The following is a 24190-nucleotide window of genomic DNA, read 5'->3' on the forward strand; positions in this document are numbered from 1 at the left end:
TGCATTATCGTGTGGCGTCAAAATCAGAGTGAACCGGCACAGAACAGAGGTGCCATTCTGGAGATCTACACATTGCTCTCTTGAGGGAGAGAAAAACAATGCATTGCCTACCTGACTCATTTCGATGTATCCCTGACTTTTCTGGTGCATGCTCACCCGTGCAGCTTTAGTTTTGATGCAAACAAGGTACTTTGTGTACCAACGTTTCCATTGACTTCTATGGAGTAAGATTCTATTATTTTATAAATTCATAACTTTACTTGTGAATGTTGGATTTTTGACATTTTGGTCTTGTTTGATTTAGAAAAATATTGGCTTTTTCCCTAAACTGGTGTGGTGTCCATTTTGCAGTGTTTTCACTGTATTTCTGTGTGTGCTGGTACAAATACTTTACACATTGCCATATGAGATAAGCCTGACTGCTTGTGCCAAGCTACCAAGGGTGTGAGCAGGGGTTGTCTTGGGAGTGTAACACCCTTTCCTTGACTAGATCAAGGATCCCTGCTTGGACGGAGTGCAAACTGACTGCCAACAAGAGATCCCATTTCTCACAATTGTTCTCTCAAAGAGGGAGCTGCTTTAGCAGCTCTCTCTCTGTGACAGCATTGCTGGCTCCCACAGGAGGTGGGGAGCCAGATTGGTCTGGGGGACCTTCAGGCTTCCCCATGATTTCCAACATTGTGACTGGCCCCCCTATGGGAACCCAGGTCACATGGCCAGGTCAAGGGGATGGGATCCCAGGGTTAAGATCGGCTTTGGGAGGGGAGCTGCATGGATCCCCTCTTCCCCCAAAAAGGTGATAATTAGGCCACACCTGGGAGGTGAGGTCCATGGGGCTAGGATCGGATGGGTTGCTATAGGAGTTGGGAACAGGGCCTGGCCACAGGGCCAACTGCCACCATGCACGGCCTTCAGCTGCAAGGGATGAGGTCCCTGGGGGTGGGATTAGCATGTGGGGTGCATGAGGGATTGGTTGGTATAGGGGTTGGGTGCAGGCACTAGCCATATGCCTACTGTGCACGGCAGAAGGCCGAGCGCAGTGCAGGGTTGGATGCTTATCCCCTTCTGTGCCCAGGACGTAATGGTTACGTCCTGAGGCACAGTGCTTGTGTGTGTGCCCAGGACGTAACCATTACGTCCTGGGCACAGAGCCCAGGGTTCCCCCCCAGTGCCCCAAGGCAGGGATGGAAGGGGAAGCCCTTCCTCTTCCACCCCAACCCCACCCAAGAAGTCAGCGCGCGATCGCACGCTGATTGCCACAAGGCCTCCTCCCATCGTGCTGGAAGCTCAGCTTCCAGAGCGATCGGAAGAGAAATGCTTTGCATTTCTCTTCCAATCACGTGGAGGAGGCCCGGAGAGGCTTCAAAGGGAAGGAAATGTATTTCCTTCCATTTGAATGCTCTCTCAGCGTTTTAGAAGCCGGATTGCAAGCAATCGGGCAGCTAAAACGCCCACTTTTTTGTTGTTGAAATTGGCATGAGGGAGCGACCCCTTGGGCAAGGGTCGCTCCCAGGGGGGGCATTTTTTTGTAAAGGCCTTTTCTGCCACCCCTGGGGGCAGATCGGCCTATAATTAGGCCGATCGGGCAGAAACCTCTAGGCACCAGGGAGCATTTTTTTTTTGTTTTTGTTTTCTTTTGTATTTTTGAGGTGGGGAGCGACCCCTTAGGCAAGGGATGCTCCCTTAGGGGGCAAATTATATTTAGGCCATTTCTGCCCCCCTTGGGGCCGGCTGAGCTAGAGGCCAAAATCCACAGGTAGGCACTTTGCAAAAAACACCTCTGTTTTCTGTGAAAAAATGTGATGTGTCCACGTTGTGTTTTGGCCCATTTCCTTTCGTGGGCGCTAGGCCTACCCACACAAGTGAGGTATAATTTTTGTCGGAAGACTTGGGGGAACGCTGGGTGGAAGGAAATTTGTGGCTCCTCTCAGATTCCAGAACTTTCTGTCACCGAAATTTGAGGAAAACGTGTTTTTTTAGCCAAATGTTGAGGTTTGCAAAGAATTCTGGGTAACAGAACCTGGTCAGAGCCCCACAAGTCAACCCATCTTGGATTTCCCTAGGTGTCTAGTTTTCAAAAATGCGATGGTTTGCTAGGTTTCCCCAAGTGCTGGCTGAGCTAGAGGCCAAAATCCACAGGTAGGCACTTTGCAAAAAACACCTCTGTTTTCTGTGAAAAAATGTGACTTGTCCATGTTGTGTTTTGGGCCATTTCCTTATGTGGGCGCTAGGCCTACTCATACAAGTAAGGTACCATTTTTATCGAGAGACTTGGGGGAATGCTGGGTGGAAGACAATTTGTGGCTCCTCTCAGATTCCAGAACTTCCTGTTACCAAAATTAGAGGAAAAAGTGTTTTTTTGGTCAAAATTTAAGGTTTGCAAAGGATTCTGGGTAACAGAACCTGGTCAGAGCCGCACAAGTCACCCCATCTTGGATTCCCCTAGGTGTCTAGTTTTCAAAAATGTGCTGGTTTGCTAGGTTTCCCCAGGTGCCGGCTTAGCTAGAGGCCAAAATCCACAGGTAGGAACTTTGCAAAAAACACCTCTGTTTTCTGTGAAAAAATGTGATGTGCCCACTTTGTGTTTTGGGCCATTTCCTTTCGTGGGCGCTAGGCCTACCCACACAAGTGAGGTACCATTTTTATCGGGAGACTTGGGGGAACACAGAATAGCAAAACAAGTGTTATTGCCCCTTGTCTTTCTCTACATTTTTTCCTTCCAAATGTAAGGCAGTATGTAAAAAAGACGTCTAATTGAGAAATGCCATGTAATTCACATGCTAGTATGGGCACCCCGGGATTCAGAGATTTGCAAATAACCACTGCTTCTCAACACCTTATCTTGTGGCCATTTTGGAAATACAAACGTTTTCTTGATACCTATTTTTCACTTTTTATATTTCAGCAAATGAATTGCTGTATACCCAGTATAGAATGAAAACCCATTGCAAGGTGCAGCTGATTTATTGGCTCTGGGTACCTAGAGTTCTTGATGAACCTACAAGCCCTACATATCCCCGCAACCAGAAGAGTCCAGCTGACTTAACGGTATATTGCTTAAAATAATCTGACATTGCAGGAAAAAGTTACAGAGTAAAATGTGGAGAAAAATTGCTGTTTTTTTCACCTCAATTTCAATATTTTTTTATTTCAGCTGTTATTTTCTGTAGGAAACACTTGTAGGATGTACACAAATGACCCCTTGCTGAATTCAGTATTTTGTCTACTTTTCAGAAAGGTTTAGCTTTCTGGGATCCAGCATTGGTTTTATACCCATTTTGGTCACTAACTGAAAGGAGGCTGAAAGCACAAAAAATAGTAAAAATGGGGTATGTCCCAGTAAAATGTCAAAATTGTATTGAAAGATTGAGTTTTCCAATTCAAGTCTGCCTGTTGCTGAACGCTGGGAAGATGGTGATCTTGCCACCGCAAACCCTTTGCTGATGTTATTTTCAGGGAAAAAACCACGAGCTGCCTTCTGCAGCCCTTTTTTCCCATTTTTTTGAAAAAAACTAAATTTTCACTGTATTTTGGCTAATTTCTTGGTTTCCTTCAGGGGAACCCACAAAGTCTGGGTACCTCTAGAATCCATAGGATGTTGGAAAAAAAGGACGCAAATTTGACGTGGGTAGCTAATGTGAACAAAACGTTATGAGGGCCTAAGCGTGAACTTCCCCAAATAGCCCAAAAAAGGCTCATCACAGGAGGGGGAAAAGGCCTGGCAGCGAAGGGGTTATAGGGGTTTCCCACAGGGCCTGGCCACAGGCCAGCATGGGGTTAGGTTTTGATAGGGGTTGGCCGTAGTTCCTGGCTGCAGGACTAACTGCCCCCGTGCACAGCTGAAGACTGCACAGTGGTGGCTGAACTACCATATGGTAATGACAATTTTTTTATGTTTAAAAAAACATAGAAATTCACTGAAAAAAACAAAGGCCACAGATATGTTATAGTTAGGAAATAGAATTAAAAAGAACACAGAAATGTATTTAAAAAAAACAAGGGTTACAGGAACATTAAAGTTAGGCTCACATTTCAAACTTTCCAATCCATAGAAATTTTCCAGTTATAGTTAGAGGTATCTCAGGAAACTATAACTCTTGCCCTAAGTAAACTATAACTCATGCCCTCGCAATGCACTGCTAATTACCGCACAAATTACAGCACTCATGACATCTTCAATAGCATTACTGATAATATCAATGTAATATTTGCAGTAAAAAATAATTACAGAAATACTATGCATAGCAGGGACCCACGTTATAAGTTATACTTACTTGCGATAACTCCAACTATAACAGGTGAATTTCCATGGTTTGGTACGTTTAAAATGTGAGCCTAACTATAACGTCCCTGTAACCTTTGTTTTTTAAGTGAATTTCTATGTTTTTTTAATTCTGTTTCCTAACTATAACATCCCTGTAACCTTTATTTTTTCCAATGATATTAATATATATCTTTACTGCTTGGTTTCTACCATGCCTTGAAGCACCACATTGCCGGTGGTGCTGTCTTACCGCTTTGCCACTTTGACTTGTATAAACCACTTTCTTCCCACTGTCTTGAAAGGAAGACAGCACTCTGGATGCAAAAAATTGAGTTTTAATCCTAGAGCAAGGTACATGAACTTGTTTCGGCAAAAAATGCCTTTCTCATGAGTTGGAAATTACTTAGGTGAAAGTATAAGAAGTTGGCAGCATTGATGACAGCCCAGTTTTGGATTAAAAAAGAGGATAAATCATGCTGAGTGTGTAAGTGCGCTCAAATTTCTATGAGTCCATTTTGGCAGGAAAGTTCTGTCTGCGCTCAGCCGCAGTGGAGAGTATGACAACCAGTTGTGGGCTGTTGAGTGCTTAAAACAAGCAAAAGAAGAATGCACAGCCTGCTTACCTCTGCCTTCATAAAGCTTTTGCTCCCATTTGGTAAAGCAGTTTTTTTTCTCCGGTCAGGAAAACATGCCAAAGACTGGACAGGGGAGAGGGAGCTCGGTTAAACAGCGGCCATGTTGTACACGTCCAGCCATGCGCCTCCCTCAGGTATATAATTGTAATACCTCGAATGTTCACTCTCCAGATAATAAAAAAAATCTAGTGTTACCTTGATTCTTATGGACGGTAAAGAAGGTATGGACAGTGTTACCTATAAGCCATTTTCATTAAAAATGAGGACTTCAAAATTGCGATTGGGATCTGTAAGCTAGATCCCAATGTCTAAACAGGTTTCTAACATGGATGGGTTGGTTATGCAAACATTAAGCAGTTTATAAACATTATACAATTCGACAGATGCTCATAATGTACGATACACAGTTCAGAGACGTTTTAAGTCATGCGCAAATTGGTCAGTTGCCCAAAGCCCCCAACCTTCCAAGGACGACACCCCCAATACTCCCCCGGACACCCCTCCCCCCCCACCCCCTGAGAAGGTGAACTTCCTAATTGACCTCTGTCTCTTCTAGTTCGCTTTCACAATCTCTCTCCTTCTTTCTGCCTGCCTTTACCCCTGACTGCCTACCTTCTCCCTTGACTCTGTCGCTCTCTAACCACTGTTGCCTTAAAAGATTTTGGAGCGCAAGAAATGACAGATTTCAACTGGTTTTTTGTGATCCTGTTTCTGGAATTTCAGCCTACATTCAATATTGTTTGGTATCATGTAAACTTGAAAAAGCAGGAAATTGGTAATACAATTCAAAGTTGTTCTGAAAAGGAGCCCTCAAAATATTTCTTGTCCTCGGCTACCGGAAACTTTAGAATAGCACGGACTCTGTTTAGTTGCACACAAAGCATTTGACAATTGTAACGTAAATTATGTGTTTTGAATTCTTAATCGGATGAAGTTAGGCCCTCCGCTTCATAACCAGTGCTTAATTTGTGCTTGTGTTTCCGGTGCTGAGCACCTGCACTTATTTTTGGGGGCCAGCGCTTATTCTTCTGCCTCAAGCATTTGCTGCGAGCAAACGATACATATGGGAAAGACGGAGGAAGAGAAAAACGAAAAAGCGTCACAAAGGGAGAAAGTAGAAAAGCTGCAAGAGTGAGCTGAAGGGGTAGGGAGTGGCTTTATATGTATTGAAGATGCCAGAGATGGCTTCAGGATTACGCCGCCTCAGTATTCCGTGTTCAAACATTTAATTGCTTTGGGCACCTGCACCTTTTTATTTACAAATTAAGCACTGTTCATAACACTTAACAAGTACTGCATGAAGACTGAACTTTAATGATCTCCATCGATGGTGTTAAGTCAGGGGTTTTTACTCAGCACAAGAAGTGACTATACAGGAATGTACAATATTCCCCATCTGATATCTCTAAACTGTGAAGCGATGTTTTTGCAGATGACACACTCGAATACTTACCCTGGCACCTCTATGCTGACAGCACTGTTGACAACTTTGGGTCATTTGCTGTTTTACAATCAAAGCCTTGCTTCTGTCCAAAAAAACAAATAAAAATTGTAAGGAAATGCCTCCTTGGCATGGTTACCCCCTGACTTTTTGCCTTTGCTGATGCCAAGTTATGATTTGAAAGTGTGCTGAGGGCTGCTAACCAGGCCCCAGCGCCAGTGTTCCTTCCCTAACCTGTACTTTTGTTTCCACAATTGGCACACCCAGGCATCCAGGTAAGTCCCTTGTAACTGGTACCCCTGGTACCAAGGGCCCTGATGCCAGGGAAGGTCTCTAAGGGCTGCAGCATGTCTTATGCCACCCTGGAGACCCCTCAATCAGCACAGACACACTGCTTGCCAGCTTGTGTGTGCTGGTGGGGATAGAAAGACTAAGTCGACATGGCACTCCCCTCAGGGTGCCATGCCAACCTCACACTGCCTACAGGTATAGGTAAGTCACCCCTCTAGCAGGCCTTACAGCCCTAAGGCAGGGTGCACTATACCATAGGTGAGGGCATAAGTGCATGAGCACTATGCCCCTACAGTGTCTAAGCAAAACCTTAGACATTGTATGTGCAGGGTAGCCATAAGAGTATATGGTCTGGGAGTCTGTCATGCACGAACTCCACAGCACCATAATGGCTACACTGAAAACTGTGAAGTTTGGTATCAAACTTCTCAGCACAATAAATGCACACTGATGCCAGTGTACATTTTATTGTGAAATACACCCCAGAGGGCATCTTAGAGATGTCCCCTGAAACCATACCGACTACCAGTGTGGGCTGACTAGTTTTAGCAGCCTGCCCCACACCAGAAATGTTGCTGGCCACATGGGGAGAGTGCCTTTGTCACTCTGTGGCTAGTAACAAAGCCTGTACTGGGTGGAAGTGCTTCTCACCTCCCCCTTCAGGATCTGTAACACCTGGCGGTGAGCCTCAAAGGCTCACCCCCTTTGTTACAGCACCCCAGGGCACTCCAGCTAGTGGAGTTACCCACCCCCTCCGGCCACGGCCCCACTTTTGGCAGCAAGGCCGGAGGAGATAATGAGAAAAACAAGGAGGAGCCACTGGCCAGTCAGGACAGCTCCTAAGGTGTCCTAAGCTGAGGTGACTCTGACTTTTAGAAATCCTCCATCTTGCAGATGGAGGATTCCCCCAATAGGATTAGGGATGTGCCCCCCTCCCCTCAGGGAGGAGGCACAGAGAGGGTGTAGCCACCCTCAGGGCTAGTAGCCAATGGCTACTAACCCCCCAGACCTAAACACACCCCTAAATCGAGTATTTAGGGGCTCCCAGAACACAGCAAGATAGATTCCTGCAACCTAAGATGAAGAAGGACTGCTGAGCTAAAAAACCTGCAGAGAAGACGGAGACACCAACTGCTTTGGCCTCAGCTCTACCGGCCTGTCCCCCCACTTCAAAAGAACTGCTCCAGCGACGCGTTCCACAGGGTCCAGCGACCTCTGAAGCCTCAGAGGACTACCCTGCATCTAAAAGGACCAAGAACTCCCGAGGACAGCGGCTCTGCTCCAAGGAAGAAGCATCTTTGCAACAAAGAAGCAACTTTGAAAGAACACACGTTTCCCTCCGGAAGCATGAGACTTTGCACTCTGCCCCTGGCTCGACTTGTGGAGAACAAACACTACAGGGAGGACTCCCCGGCGACTGCGAGCCCGTGAGTAGCCAGAGTTGACCCCCCTGAGCCCCACAGCGACGCCTGCAGAGGGAATCCAGAGGCTTCCCCTGACCGCGACTGCCTGCTTCAAAGACCCGACGCCTGGTAAGGACACTGCACCCGCAGCCCCCAGGACCTGAAGGATCCGATCTCCAGTGCAGGAGCGACCCCCAGGTGGCCCTCTCCCTTGCCCAGGTGGTGGCTACCCTGAGGAGCCCCCCCCCTTGCCTGCCTGCATTGCTGAAGAGACCCCTTGGTCTCCCATTGAACTCCATTGCAAACCAGACGCCTGTTTGCACACTGCACCCGGCCGCCCCCGTGCAGCTGAGGGTATACTTTTTGTGCTGACTTGTGTCCCTCCCGGTGCCCTACAAAACCCCCCTGGTCTGCCCTCCGAAGACGCAGGTACTTGCCTGCTGGCAGACTGGAACCGGGGCACCCCCTTCTCCATTGAAGCCTATGTGTTTTGGGCACCACTTTGACCTCTGCACCTGAACGGCCCTGAGCTGCAGGTGTGGTAACTTTGGGGTTGATTGCTCTGAACCCCCAACAGTGGGCTACCTTGGACCCAAATTTGAACCCTGCAGGCGGTTTACTTACCTGCAAAACTAACAAACACTTACCTCCACCAGGAACTGTTGAAAATTGCACAGTGTCCAGTTTTAAAATAGCTTATTGCCATTTGTGTGAAAACTGTATATGCTATTTTGCTAATTCAAAGTTCCTAAAGTTCCTAAGTGAAATTCCTTTCATTTAAAGTATTGTTTGTAAATCTTGAACCTGTGGTTCTTAAAATAAACTAAGAAAATATATTTTTCTATATAAAAACCTATTGGCCTGCAATTGTCTTTGAGTGTGTGTTCCTCATTTATTGCCTGTGTGTGTACAACAAATGGTTAACACTACCCTCTGATAAGTCTACTGCTCGACCACACTACCACAAAATAGAGCATTAGAATTATCTCTTTTTGCCACTATCTTACCTCTAAGGGGAACCCTTGGACTCTGTGCATGCTATTTCTTACTTTGAAATAGTACATAGAGGGCCAACTTCCTAGAAACATGTTTTGATACTAGGAATTTTGTGTGGCCTAAGGGCAATATCCATTATTTATGTGTTTTTTTAATAGCAGAATTGACTACTTGATTTCATTTAACCTTAGCTCAATGCTGAATAAGTCAAAAGAAGCAACGACTAGTAGTGAAAATTAAATATTTCCTTTTGTGCTAAATTTAATTTCATGAAAATGTACCTTTGCCCAAATATGACTTATCAAAACCTCAGATTAAGGGCCTGATTACGATCTTGGCTGATGGAAAAACTCCATCACAAACATGAGGGAAATTCCCTCCACTGTATTACGACTTCCATAAGATATAATGGAATCATAATGCAGCGGAAGGGATGTCCTCCACGTTTGTGACAGATTAACCCCATACACCAAGATTGTTTTCAGGCCCTAAATGTCTTGAATGGGCACATTCTACTTTTGACTCAAAGTTAATGTCAAATCAGCTAAAATGCTTTTCGAAAAATAACAACATAGAATAAGTGCAAAATGTGCAGGTGTGTAAACGCTTCAAATTAATATAAAGCTTTTTAAAATCCAAAATAAACATTTTCATTGGTATTATTGAAGAGATCTAGTCATTGTTTATTTCAATCAAATAAGAATAAAAGATCATAAGAAACGTAAACCTTGCTAAAAATGTAATTTGGAATTCCCTTCAATTAAAATCTATACTTTCAGCAGTGTTAGTGCTTACTAACAAATGTCTTCATGCTTTATCAAGCTTCTTCTTAATGACACTGAATATTGAATGAACCTTCCCACATCTATTGAAAGTTTGGAAACACCACTAAGGGGGTCATTCCGACCCTGGCAGTAAAAATCGCCAGGGCCGTGACCGACGGAAAGCACCGCCAACAGGCTGGCGGTGCTTTCCTGCCCATTCTGACCGCGGCGGTAAAGCCGCGGTCAGAAAAGGGGATCCGGCGGTTTCCCGCCGGATTACCCCTGGCTGGGCTGAATCTCCATGGCGGCGCTGCTTGCAGCGCCACCATGGAGATTCTGACCCCCTTCCCGCCATCCTGTTTCTGGCGGTTTTTACCGCCAGGAACAGGATGGCGGGAACGGGTGTCGTGGGGCCCCTGGGGGCCCCTGCACTGCCCATGCCACTGGCATGGGCAGTGCAGGGGCCCCCTAACAGGGCCCCGCCATGATTTTCACTGTCTGCTTAGCAGACAGTGAAAATCGCGACGGGTGCAACTGCACCCGTCGCACCCCTGCAACACCGCCGGCTCCATTCGGAGCCGGCTCCTGTGTTGCAGGGCCTTTCCCACTGGGCCGGTGGGCGCTCCTTTGGCGGGTGCCCGCCGGCCCAGCGGGAAAGCCAGAATGGCCTCCGCGGTCTTTTGACCACGGAGCGGCCAAATGGCGGTGACCGCATGGCGGGCGGCTACCGTCGCCCGCCGCGGTCCGAATGACCGCCTAAATTGTGTTATGGGGCTTCACACCGAGAGAATGAGCACTGCAGGCTGCTGCTGTTGGTATCCTGTATCATTTAGGCCAATATTTATACTTTTTGACGCAAACCAGCGCTGGTGCTGGTTTGCGTCAAAACTTTTACCACCAGCTAACGCCATTCCTAAGCGTCATGCGGGCGCCATATTTAAGGATTGACGTTAGCCGGCGCTGTGGGCTGGTCAGATTAAAAAAAAAAGACTCAAACCAGGCAGCGTCGGCATAGGGGAAAATGGTGCAAATCAGGTTTGAGTAAAAAATCATGGCTCTAACCGGACTTGCCCCTTTTTTTTACGCCCAACCCCCATTGAAATTACTCCCGTCTTAGCAAAGACAGGAGTCATGCCCCCTTGCCCTGTGGCCATGCCCAGGGGACTTCTGTGCCCTGGGAATGGCCATTGGGCACACGTGGTATGCAAGGGAGGCAAATTAGGGCCCCCTATGCCACTTAAAAAAAAAAAAATACATACCTGAACTTACCTGTACTTACCTGGGATCGGTCCCCCCATCCATGGGAGTCCTCCAGGGGTGGGCGAGGGTGGCAGGGGTTGTCCCTGGGGGCAGGGAAGAGCACCTCTGGACTGCTTCCATGGTCAGAGACCATGGAAGTGAGCCCACAGGTCCCTTAACGCCAGCCCTCACCCAGGTGTTAAAAAATGGCACATATCAGGCTTGGCGCTATTTTTTAAGGCCCACCTCCTCCTGTGCGTCAAAATGACATGGGAGTATAAATAAGGCGCACAGGCCTTAAAGTCATTTTTTGGGCGGGAACACCTACCTTGCATGTCATTAACACAAGGCGGTTTCCCGCATCCCAAAAATTACGCACACAGAGGAATTTTTACGTCCGCGGGGTCGGGCGTCAAAGTTTAAATATGGGGCAAGGTTTGCGCTGAATGTGCGACACAATTTTTGACACACATTCGGCGCAAACAGAGTATATATATGCCCCTTAATCTGGGGGGCATTTAGCAGTAAGAAAATCTTGCTAAATGCTTGATTACACTTCTCACATAATTACGAGTAATTTTGCTGTAGAGATGAGTAATTACTCAAGAGTGAATTACACAAATTACGCCATTTACACATTCCTCTAGAAAATATATATTGTGGTTTTATATAAACTTTGTCCAGATCTCAAGCTCCCCATAATGCACCACAAAATCATTCTGAGAGTGTGTTGGACTCTACTGATGCTTCATAAACTGCATCAAAAAGGATAATTTAAGCCAGTGGAGATGCAATAATGAGTCCTAAGTACATATGCTTATTGCATGTCACTGCATGCTACACTAGTGGAAAAAGAACCTTGTCAGATTTTTTTTTCAAGAAATGCTTCCTATAGTATCCTGCATTTATTTATACACTGCGCCTGTTTAGAATAATGTATGCATTCAATCATCTCATCCTCCTTCCTCAAACCCAATTAGAGCCTCTGCATTATTATCACTATTGTTGTGTGCCTTCATGCTACATGAATGTTAATGTAAGGTATTGTTTTGCAACTAATAAAGATTTCATAATGGAAAAAGAACACAGGGAAGGCCCAGTGAAGTCACAGGCACATACGCAACACAGGGACCGCCCAGCACAATCTCCCACATGTACCAAAATGCAGCAGCAGAACAAAAAAGACATAAGCTAGGGAAGACAGCTAAGCAGGATTCCACAAGATCACTAAAGCACAAGGTACAATACAATGCCAAACCCTGAACATTACGAACGAAAGGAAGGGAAGGAAGGCTAAACATCCCAGCCAGCCAATGATGAAACTAAACCACACATCCCACAGAGCAACAGCCCAAATGCATCCTAAAAGCCAGAAAAAAGAGAGGAGCAACTCAACAGTACTGCAACAGAGGAGCTCCAATGGCAGACAAGGAGCCAGAAGGGAACCGTGGAAAGGCAGTCAATGCATTAGAAACCGTAGTGAGGAGCTCACAATAAGCCTTGCAGGGCAATAATGAACTAAACAAGATGCCATGAAAGTGGAGAAAGGGCACAGATCCTAGAATTTGCACCATGGCAGGGAGCAGAGTGAAGTACTTCAAGTTTGCCCACACCCCAGAAAAAAATGGGTGGCACTCATTAGTCATTCAATTGATTGGTGACCAGCATCACACTAAGAGCAGGTACACTCCTGGCCTAAACCCAGGAAAGATCAAAGAAGGAGGTCCAATTCCCTACTTCACAGCTGATGGTGAAGTTCACACATTCAATGAAAAAAGTGCACAGCATCATCAACGAGTAGCCACAAGCCAGCTGCTGCTATTACTCCTTTGCACAATCACCTTGTAAACTGTGGCATTTACATCAGTTCTAATATGATAAATTTATTATTTTATTCCTGAAGATTGACACCGCTTCCCAATTTCTCTATCTTGAGAGACAACAGAAGACTTTACGGCTCCAACATGACGTCATGGCATGGCTCACCTACTATTACTGTTCATTTTCCATCTAATACAGTTCACATCTTGCAGACCTAAGCTGCTTTAAAAGAAGGGTGTTTGTACAAAGGGTAGACAACTCTCAATTCGCAGAACGGCTACAGCGTGGGTGATGGATGCTCTACCTTTCAACCCATACAGGGAAGGCCTCGGAACTGGAAGTAAATCTTGTCAGTAAGGCATCCGTTGTGTCCCCCATGTAAAGGCCATAGATGTCATATTATCCCACAATGATGCTTTCAATATCATCGACAGTAATGAAATAGTTTCCTTTTGAGACAGGTAAATGCAAACACAGTGCACGGATGCAATATTTAGCACACTTTGTTCAGAAGGGATTTGAAATTTCTGTAATCTATTGTTATGTGATGGCATTGTTGCACGTTTGGGATTTTAGAACACCGACTTTTTTTGGTCTCAACTGCAGTTACACTCCTCCTTTCCATTATGTACTTGCTAATAAAGAACGGCTTGGGTCATTGAAATGGGAACCTTCATATAAAACCATCCAACACCTTCTTGCCAGGTGATGCTGGGAAGCCCCAATCAGACCCATACCAGTAAATATGTGAGAGTTATGGGAGACGCGGGGTCCCCTCATCACAGTCTGCAGACGGCCCCATCACTTTGCGTTACACCACAGTACTTGCAATGGTAGAAGCAGAGCTATCTCTTTGGTCATGCTAGTTACAGTGAAGAAACATTTCACTCTTTGAAATTAAGATGTTAATATTCTAGTGACGCCATCATTTATTTGCTTTTCCTTTGCTACTTCCATAAGGCACTCCCTTCCTGTCCGAACTCGAGAACTTCGTTTTTTAATTATAATTATCTGGGGCAAAGCAGCATTGTAACACAGGAAAGGAAATACTGTCGGATGTATCTAAAACTAAGTGATGACTAGAAAACTGTTCACACCATGCTTTCTCAAGTGACAATCAGGGAAGGTGATTTGTACTCACAAGATTGCATGAGACATTTACAATTTATATCACTTTCTTTCCAACCCCATTGCCGTTCCTTTCCCCTAACACGAAAGTCCCTGTGGGCGTAGAATAAGAAATATGAGTAATGTATCGTGTTGCATTATTTTTCATACCTGCCTTGACAGTGTGGCTGTCTGCATGAAATACGGCTACCAAATCTTTATGATTTGCATAATGTGTGCTCTGGCTCCACCCAGAAAATGTAGTAGTATAAAAAGTGTATTTACACTCTTGTCTATAAAACAGAATAAATACACCGCATATAAAATATTGAAATCCTATGGCCCTCAACCTTTTGCAGCCTTTACAAAGCATGATTTAAAAACTCGACCCATTACACGGGTCAGCTCTTCAAACACCACACTAAATATACGGAAATTCTTCTTTACAATTAGGGCCCGTATTTATACTTTTTGACGCTAAACTGCGCTAACGCAGTTTAGCGTCAAAAAATTTTGCGCCGGCTAACGCCATTCTGAAGCACCATGCGGGCGCCGTATTTATTGAATGGCGTTAGCCGGCGCAAGCAGACCGGTGCTGCCTGGTGTGCGTGGAAAAAAACCACGTACACCAGGCAGCGCCGGCGTTGGGAAAAATGGCGTTAGGGCGTCTTAAAAATGGTGCAAGTCAGGTTGACGCTAAAAAATCGTCTTAACCCGATTTGCGCCATTTTAAACGACGCCCAGACGCCATTTACATGACTCCTGTCTTAGTAAAGACAGGAGTCATGCCCCCTTGCCCAATGGCCATGCCCAGGGGACTTATGTCCCCTGGGCATGGTCATTGGGCATAGTGGCATGTAGGGGGGCACAAATAAGGCCCCCCTATGCCACCCAAAAAAAAAATATATATAAGACATTTATACTTACCTGAACTTACCTGAATGTCCCTGGGATGGGTCCCTCCATCCTTGGGTGTCCTCCTGGGGTGGGCAAGGGTGGCAGGGGGGGTCCCTGGGGGCAGGGGAGGGCACCTGTGGGCTCATTTTGAGCCCACAGGCCCCTTAAAGCCTACCCTGACCCAGGCGTTAAAAAGTGGCGCAAATGCGGGGTTTTTTGACCCGACCACTCCCGGGCGTGATTTTTGCCCGGGAGTATAAATACGACGCATTTGCGTCGCCGTCATTTTTTTAGACGGGAACGCCTTCCTTGCATCTCATTAACGCAAGGAAGGCGTTCACGCAAAAAAATGACGCTATTTGCCCATACTTTGGCGCTAGACGCGTCTAACGCCAAAGTATAAATATGACGTTAGTTTTGCGCCGAATTTGCGGCGAAAAAAACGACGCTAATTTGGCGCAAACGGAGTATAAATATGCCCCTAGGTTTCTTACATGGCGCAAAATAATTAGCAAACAGCTTCTATCACGGCGCAAAATCAGGCAGATTACTAACATGGAATTTAGTAGAATTAAATCAGATCCACAGATACAATGGACATTCTTATGCCAAGTTTGTTTTTAAAAATTCTCCCAAAGCACAGGTAATGTCTAAAAACTCCATGTATAGAAGTAGGGATAGCACCTCAATTTGATGATGAATGCTTTATTTTAAAAAGGTGGTTTCAAAATCAGACATCTAATTTTACGAAAATGCAGACATACTACTGATAAATGGACATTAAAACTGATGGACCATAAACCACAAGTACAGTTATTATCCATGTTTGAAAAGGCTACACAATTTCTCATACTTTAAAAACCGAAGATTAAAGGCTACACGAAATTTCAATAGCAATTAGCATAAACGGGAATTAGGAAACAATATACATATGGACATACCTGCTGATAATCCCAAATCTCCAATTTATAATTTGCTGAAGGTTTCATAAATAAGTAGCGTAAGTCAGCAATCCTTCCTTGCAGGCATTTTTGAAAACCCCCTTCAAAAGATGAAGGAGCTCCATGACCTTGAACTTCCTAATTTTCAGTTCCAAGATATATTTCCTAATCTGTTTCTAACCCCCTCTGTCAAATGAAACTCACTAATTGCTACTTCTTTGACACAGAGGGATGAATTATTTTGTTCATCTGCATCACAAAGTTTATGCTAAAAAATCCAAGGCCCGTAAATCCCCTTCAAATCTCCTGGCTGCACTCTTTGCACCCTTGCGTAACCCCAACAATTTTTTCAGGCATTTGCATTCACACTAATCCCCCTATAAATCGCAGCTAAGGCACAGTAGTTCGGCCCTATAAATACATTGTGTAGGTACCATAGCCTTATATGCATTAAGTATAGGGCTAATGGACGGCCCTCCAAATGCGTTTTTAAATTTGACCATCCCTCTAATTGTGGGCGCTACCTGAGCATCCACAATTTCTCTGTGAAGGAACAAATATGGATTATCTTTAAACATCATCCCCTAATTCTTGTAGGAGGTTACTAACTCCACATATTTATCCCCCAATAACCACTTATAAGGTTGCAATTTCTTCCCGAAGTTTATTATTTTTGTCTTATCCATATTAATGATATTAATGATAAGCTTATTTGAAGAAAATTTCCAATTTTCTTTAGAGTTCCACCTAGTTCATGTCAATAATTGCCAGGTCATCCGCTTAGAGGAGGCAGGCTTTACATGTGTCTTCTCCCCATTTCTGGTGAATAGGATTTAGATTTTTAAAGGACGTGTGGCAAACAGAGAAAACAACATGGGAGCTCATGCACATACCTATGTCAGCCCATTTTACAAGTGGGATTCTCCTTGATAAGGCACAGCTTAAGTCTAATTCCCCTCAAGCCTAATTCTCTCAATGTAATTCTTCTAGGATGCCAAGGAGGTTTTGAGGAATATCCATATTTTGCATCTTCGACCACAGGATTCTACTATTGACAAGGTCGAAGCTAGAACTAAAATCTACAAAACAACAGAAAGGATTCCCTGAAGTTTCCCTGGCCTTCTGACTTATGGCCCACAAGGTAAAGCAGTGGTCTACTGTTGAATCACCCTGCTTGAAGCCTCCTTCTGTAAACTACATTAAGGAGGGGGGCACCGACCCCCCCCCCAGACACAGTCAGGAGCTCTCAGGCCAGGGGCCTGCTGCCTGTACACAGTGGTGGATTTGCTGAGGCCCCCCCTGGAGCTCAGAGCCCCCATAGTGGGGGCTGTGGGACTAATGTTATGCCACTACTTGTTCCATAGGCACAAGCTTCTAGGCCTCTATCCATTCCTTCATGGACAATAAAACGGCTTTGGACTACAATTTTGCTAAAACATCACGCAAGGTTATCAAACAAAAATATCAGTTTATCAAACAAAAATTACTGGGATTGTCTAGATCCTTTTTATTTTGTTTGGGATTAATTTGTGCACCCTTCCAGCTAGCTGTGTAACAAAAACAAAAACGTTTGAAAAGAAGCTAGCCCACCATTTGGGAATGGATGTTAAAATAATTGCTGGTAGATTATCTGAACTGGCCACCTTTGCTAGCTTGATAAAGGATATTAATTTAGCCAAGGACTGTTCTGAAAATAACTTCAGTAACTCCTCCTGCGGGGATATCCACATTCTTCTATCCATTACCTCCTGGGCCATATAGATATTGCTTAAATAGGCTACCCATATGTCTTCCAGGACAATCTTTTTCCTTATTGCACCCATCCTGAAGTTCCTTCCAATATGTTTTCATATCTGTGGCAAGGAAGGTGCTAACCAACAGTTGCCAATTCACGTTGGAAAATCGTGTATCTTTAATCAGGGCCTCATATTCCTTCTTTGCTACATTATATATTTCTCTCTCCCACATACCCACAGGAAACTCCTTTTTGGTTCTAACTTTCATCAACTTTTTATCCCTAGGCATTGATTATCACACCTGGGCAGATTGTATAACAAGGAGGATTTCTTTTTTTTAGCAACAAAATTACACTTTCTTTTCTCAGCAATGGTTTGGTTATACCAATTGAACACATCAACATTTGTAACCACCCCCCATCAAAAAGTGCCAAGATGCTTGATATTGTGCTAACTGTATAATGTACTTATCATCAACCCTAGTTGTCAACAATTTTAGGAAAGTCACTTCCAAAGGAATCACAATTTTCTTTTGGAGGGGGACTGAATCAAAAGACATTTTGCAGCCCCAATGATCGCTACCCATGATTCTTACCAGAGTAAAAAGTTTTTACATACCTCAAAATACCCAATTGTATAAGCATACAGTCTATGGGGCAACTCTGATTACTATGTACAAATGTTTGAGCAACCAGGGTATCCTCCTTAAAATGCCCATTTAGACAGATAAACCCTAACTTGGAAATGTGCTTAATTAACCTAATGTCTTGCTTTGTCTGGAAGCATTTGGGAAATATTGCATGTGGGATTTGGGAAATATTGCATGTTGGATCCCATAACTCTCAAGCACCTCTCTGCATATCAAATCTGCCTGGACTGGAGACGAACAATGGCTAAGTCGCCCACCAAAAGGATTTCCTCAACTGATGCCAAAGTCTCTTATAAAGAGTTCCCATTGCCAGAACTCCTTTCGCGCCTCCCCTTGAATCACGAACATTCACAACTATTAGAAGATTTGATGAGAGATAACCATCAAACAGGTCTAAGAGACATGCCAGTACCGAATCACAATTTGTCTGAATCACACTTGCTTCTTTTATACGTTTTGTTGAGATCATTGTCAACAACCCCCCTTTTAAGTGTCCTGCCCCCCATTTAGATGCCTGTATTAAAAACTGCTTAAAAACATAAATTAGATGTTTCACCTATTAATTAGGTCTTCTGGAAGCAGACCGTCTCATAATATCCTCTCAAGCATTTGTAAGATCAACTGCCCTTGCCAAATGCTCTAACCAATGTACATTCCAGGAGAAAACACCAAGGTTAGCCCTGGGGCCCTCTATCTAATCCACCTGCCCATCCCATGAAGAGACACTCTCTTGACCAGCTCTTAAATTAACAAATATGTTACCTAGAGGGTGAGAGTCCGCTACCCTATCTCTTGAGGAGGAGGCTCTGATTACTTATAGGCTTTCCTACCTATATCCCGCTTAGAGACAGAGAACACACCATTCCAAATGCCAGATGTAACTGCTCTAAGTTGAAGCTAGCATATTTCTTTAATAGGGGGTTATTAGGCTGATAGATCACCAGTTCCAATTCAGGCACCATACATAATTCAACCTCTTTAAGTTCACGTTCACCTTTTAAGATCAATTTAACAAACACAGGGAGCTGAAACTAACTTTTGTGATATAGGTTTATCATTTCGGTCTTCAGATGTTTTCTGCTCTGACTCATCTTGAGTAGTAACTGTGGTGCATAAGGGATATTTGTACTGAGAGCTATCTAACCAGGACAGAGAGAAGTTCCTACAAGACAGACAGGCAGTTCTCCCAACTGTAGGTGAATTACACTTGCTTTTAGCAACAGACATATTCAGTTATAAGACCAGCCCTCCCCAGACCTTATTGCCTTATGTCTTCCCTTTTCTCCTGTATTTTCTCTTTTATTTCTCCCCACCTTTACTTCTACCCAAGGTGCCTCATCCTCAACCAGTTCTTTGGCAGGACTAACCTTCTTAGACCCCTGAGTGAACTTCCTAGCACCTTTTTTTCCTGGAAGATTTTTCCTCTCCCTCTGAGGCAGAAAACGTGCCTATTCTCTAGCCATCTCTTTACCAACATTGGCCATCTGGACACATATGCAGAGGGGCTTTTCCTCAAACTCCCAGGATCAGCTCCTCCCTCCCTCCTCCCAGGGCTCAGGATCTTAAGGGGACACAGGCCTTACTAATAAGAGCATACATGATTTTTTTTACTTAATGCCTGATTTAGAGTTTGGCGGATGAGGTTACTTTATCACAAAGGTGATGGATATCCTGTTCACCATATTACAATGCCATTATATCCTATGGTAATCATAGTACGGCAGCTGGGATATTCACCACATTTGTGACAAAGTAGCCCATCCACTAAACTTTAAATCAGACCCTTAGTTCATAAAGAATCTCCTTTAAAATGGAAGCCTCAGAATTCAAATACTTTTTTTGTTGTAACTGCTGATTCCAGAAGGCCATTTAGCATCTTGAGAATTAGTAGAAGGATATCCAACATTGGCCAAGGGCCAGAGACAGAGGATCATAAGTTTGAGGAAGAAAGAACTGAATTTCTTCCCCCCCACGACCCCCCGGGGGACTCTGTCCTATTCAACCAGTGTCCCTAATTATCATTCCAAGAGAAATATTTGTATTTGTGATATCAGTTACAGACATTTCCTCCTCCATCTCACACCCCTTTTCCTACCCCACACTACTCCAGACTCGTCCTCAAAAACAGCAAAATTTAGAAGAGAAGGGCAGATCAAACAAGGGAGTGAAGATAGGCAGGGATTCATTATAGCAATGCCCTCTACCTTAAAGGCTCCTCCCTCTCATTCACAACCTGCTCCTTCATTTTCTATGCTGTATTATTTAAGTGTTTCCCCACAAAATCCTTTATAGAGGCAGGTGATGCCTTGACAGAGAATGTTTCATAGTTGATAGATTGCCAGAAAACTAACGAAAATGTGGGAAACTCGAATCAATGTAATTCATGAAAAAATAAAGATTCTCCAGTCCATGGACTTCAGACTCCTTCACACTAACTGCTCCTTTTACTGTCTTAGAGGTAGCATGAGACTGGCCCCACTTTTTCTTTGTGGAGGCATCTCTTCGCCCTTTCCTGCAAGTAGTAGTACTCTTCACCACACCAACTACCGGGGAATCAGAGAAAATAAATGCCTTCATAAAGGCTCTAATCTTCTTGGGTCAGATGGCTAGAATAATGAGAAGTAAAACACACTCAGAAATAGTAATTGTACGAGGATGGCCCGGCTTATAGTAGGTAACTTGTGGTACTTACACCTTGTGCCAGGTCCAGTTATCCCTTATTAGTAGATTAGAGGTGTTCTAGCAGCTTAGACTGATAGAGGTAGCTATAGCAGAGCAGCTTAGGCTGAACTAGGAGACATGAAAAGCTCCTACTGTACCACTTATATCACTTAGCACTATATCAAAGAAAACACAAAACTCGGAGTTACTAAAAATAAAGGTACTTTATTTTAGTGACGATATGCCAAAAGTATCTCAGAGGATATACTCCCTTAGGAGGTAAGTAATATACACAAAATATACACACACAAACCAAATCAGGTAAGTAAACAGTTAGAAAAGTAGTGCAAACACTGTAGAACACAATAGAATGCAATAGGGAGAAATAGGCCTAGGGGCAACACAAATCATATACTCCAAAAGTAGAATGCAAACCACGAATGGACCCCAGGCCTAGTGTAGTGTGTAGAGGGTCACTTGGAGTGTAAGAAAACACTAAGGGTGTCCAAGATACCCCACCCCAAGACCCTGAAAAGTAGGAGTAAAGTTACCCTACTACCCCAGAAAGACAGTTAAGTCGAGATAGGGGATTCTGCAAGGACAACACTGACTGCAAAACACTGAAGACAGATTCCTGGACCTGAGGACCTGTAAATGAAGGGGACCAAGTCCAAGAGTCACGCAAGTGTACAGGGGGGGCAGGAGCCCACTAAACTCCAGAGGAAGGTGCAAAAGGGCTGACTCTGGGTGGAAGAAGACGAAGATTCTGCAACAAATTAAGGTGCCAGGAACTTCTCCTTTAGTCAGAAGATGTCCTACGGCGTGCTGGGAGATGCAGAGTTGTTTCCACGCAGAAAGACTACAAACAAGCCTTGCTAACTGCAAGAGTCACGGTTAAGGATTTTGGGTGCTGCTAGGGCCCAGGAAGGACCAGAAGGTCGCCCCTTGGAGGAGGAGACAGAGGGGGCGCTCAGCCACACAAAAAGCCCATGCAGAAGCATGCAGCACCCGCAGAAGCACCTGAAGCGGCACTTAGAAGATCTGAGGATGACAGTCGACTCAGAGCAACAAAAGAGGGTCCCACAATGTGGGAATCCAACTCAGTGAGTTGGGCACTGCAGGACGCAGTGCTGGGGACCTGGGCTAGGCTGTGCACAAACGAAGCCTTGCAAAAGTGCACAGAAGCCCGAGCAGCTGCAGTTTACGCAGAACACAGGTTTACTGTCTGGCGTGGGGAAGCAAGGACTTACCTCCACCAAATTTGGACAGAAGGGCCACTGGACTGTCGGGGACACTGAGATCCAGCTCTTGTGTTCAGGGACCACCCTCGTCAAGATGAGAGGGGCCCCAGAGGACTGGTGATGCAGAAGTTTGGTGCCTGCGTTGGCAGGGGGAAGATTCCGTCGACCCACAGGAGATTTCTTCTTGGCTTCCAGTGCAGGGTGAAGGCAGACAGCCCTCAGAGCATGCACCACCAAGAAACAGTAGAGAAAGATGGCAGGATGAGGCGCTACGATGTTGCTGGTAGTCTTCTTGCTACTTTGTTGCGGTTATGCAGGCGTCCTGGAGCAGTCAGTCCTTGGCAGAAGTCAAAGAGGGAAGTGCAGAGGAACTCTGGTGAACTCTTGCATTCGTTATCTAGTGAGATACCCACAGGAGAGACCCTAAATAGCCCTCAGAGGAGGTTTGCCTACAGAGGAAGGTAAGCACCTATCAGGAGGGGTCTCTGATGTCACCTGCTAGCACTGGCCAATCAGAGCTGTCCATTGTGCCCTCACACCTCTACATCAAAGATGGCAGAGGTCTGGGGCGGACTGGAGGAGCTCTGGGCACCACCCCTGGGAGGTGCTGGTCAGGGGAGTGGTCACTCCCCTTTCCTTTGTCCAGTTTCCTGCCAGAGCAGGGCTGGGGGGATCCCTGAACCAGTGTAGACTGGCTTATGCAAGGAGGGCACCATCTGTGCCCTTCAAAGCACTTCCAGAGGCCGGGAGAGGCTACTCCTCCCAGACCCTAACACCCTCTCTCAGAGGAAATCCAAGGTTCTGCCTTCCTGGGACCAGGCTGCCAAGGCCCCAGGGGGTCAGAAACTTGTCTGAAGGTTGGCAGCAGTGGTAGCTGCAGAGAAAACCCCGGGAAGTTAGTTTGGCAGTACCTGGGCTCTATGCTGGAGCCCCGGGGATGCATGGAATTTACAATTCCATGATCCTAGACATGTTGCATGTCCATGTTCGGAGTTACCATTGTGACGCTACATATAGGTATCGACCTAGATGTAGTGCACGCGTGTAATGGTGTTCCCGCACTCACAAAGTCCAGGGAATTTGCCCTGAACAATATGGGAGCACCTTGGCTAGTGCCAGGGTGCCCTCACACTAAGTAACTTTGCACCTAACCTTCACTAAGTGAGGATTAGACATACAGGTGACTTATAAGTTAAGTGCAGTGTAAAATGGCTGTGAAATAACGTGGACGTTATTTCACTCAGGCTGCAGTGGCAGTCCTGTGTAAGAATTGTCTGAGCTCCCTATGGGTGGCAAAAGAAATGCTGAAGCCCATAGGGATCTCCTGGAACCCCAATACCCTGGGTACCAAGGTACCATATACTAGGGAATTGTAAGGGTGTTCCAATGTGCCAATCAGAATTGGTAAAATTAGTCAATAGCTTGCAGTGACAATGTTAAAAGCAGAAAGTGCATAAACACTAAGGTCCTGGTTAGCAGAGCCTCAGTGATACAGTTAGGCACCACACAGGGAACACATATAGGCCACAAACATATGAGCACTTGGGTCCTGGCTAGCAGGATCCCAGTGACACATATCAAACATAGTGACAACATAGGGTTTTCAATATGAGCAACGGGCCCTAGCTTGCAGGATCCTAGTGAGACAGTAAAAACACCCTGACACATACTCACAAACAGGCCAAAAGTGGGGTTAACAAGGCTAGAAAGAGGCTACCTTCCTACAGTAATTGTGACTGTTTCAGCACATACTTTCTCCTCCAGTCCGCTACAGTGATCGCTTTTTGAAGCAACCGCCATCAACCATAAGTAATAATGCTTAAGGTTTCAGACACGTTCCGTAGATTAGACTCAACCCCACAGTGTGATTGACCTCCCTCTCACTAACAGCTGCACACTGCATTCTCCCACCTCCCAGGAGAACAGCTGGTACACAAGAGAGGAGTGGTGAGGGTTCCCAGGTTCTGGGGGCCACCAAAAACAACAGCGATCAGCCACTGACAGGCTGAAACCGCAAGACACAATGGATCAGAAGACACCTTCACCAGGTCAAGCAAGGCTCTCTAATAACACCGGAAGCTGGCGACCAACTTTCCCATATTGG

Source organism: Pleurodeles waltl, chromosome 4_2 (genome assembly GCF_031143425.1).
Source record: "Pleurodeles waltl isolate 20211129_DDA chromosome 4_2, aPleWal1.hap1.20221129, whole genome shotgun sequence".
In the NCBI taxonomy this organism is placed as follows: Eukaryota; Metazoa; Chordata; class Amphibia; order Caudata; family Salamandridae; genus Pleurodeles; species Pleurodeles waltl.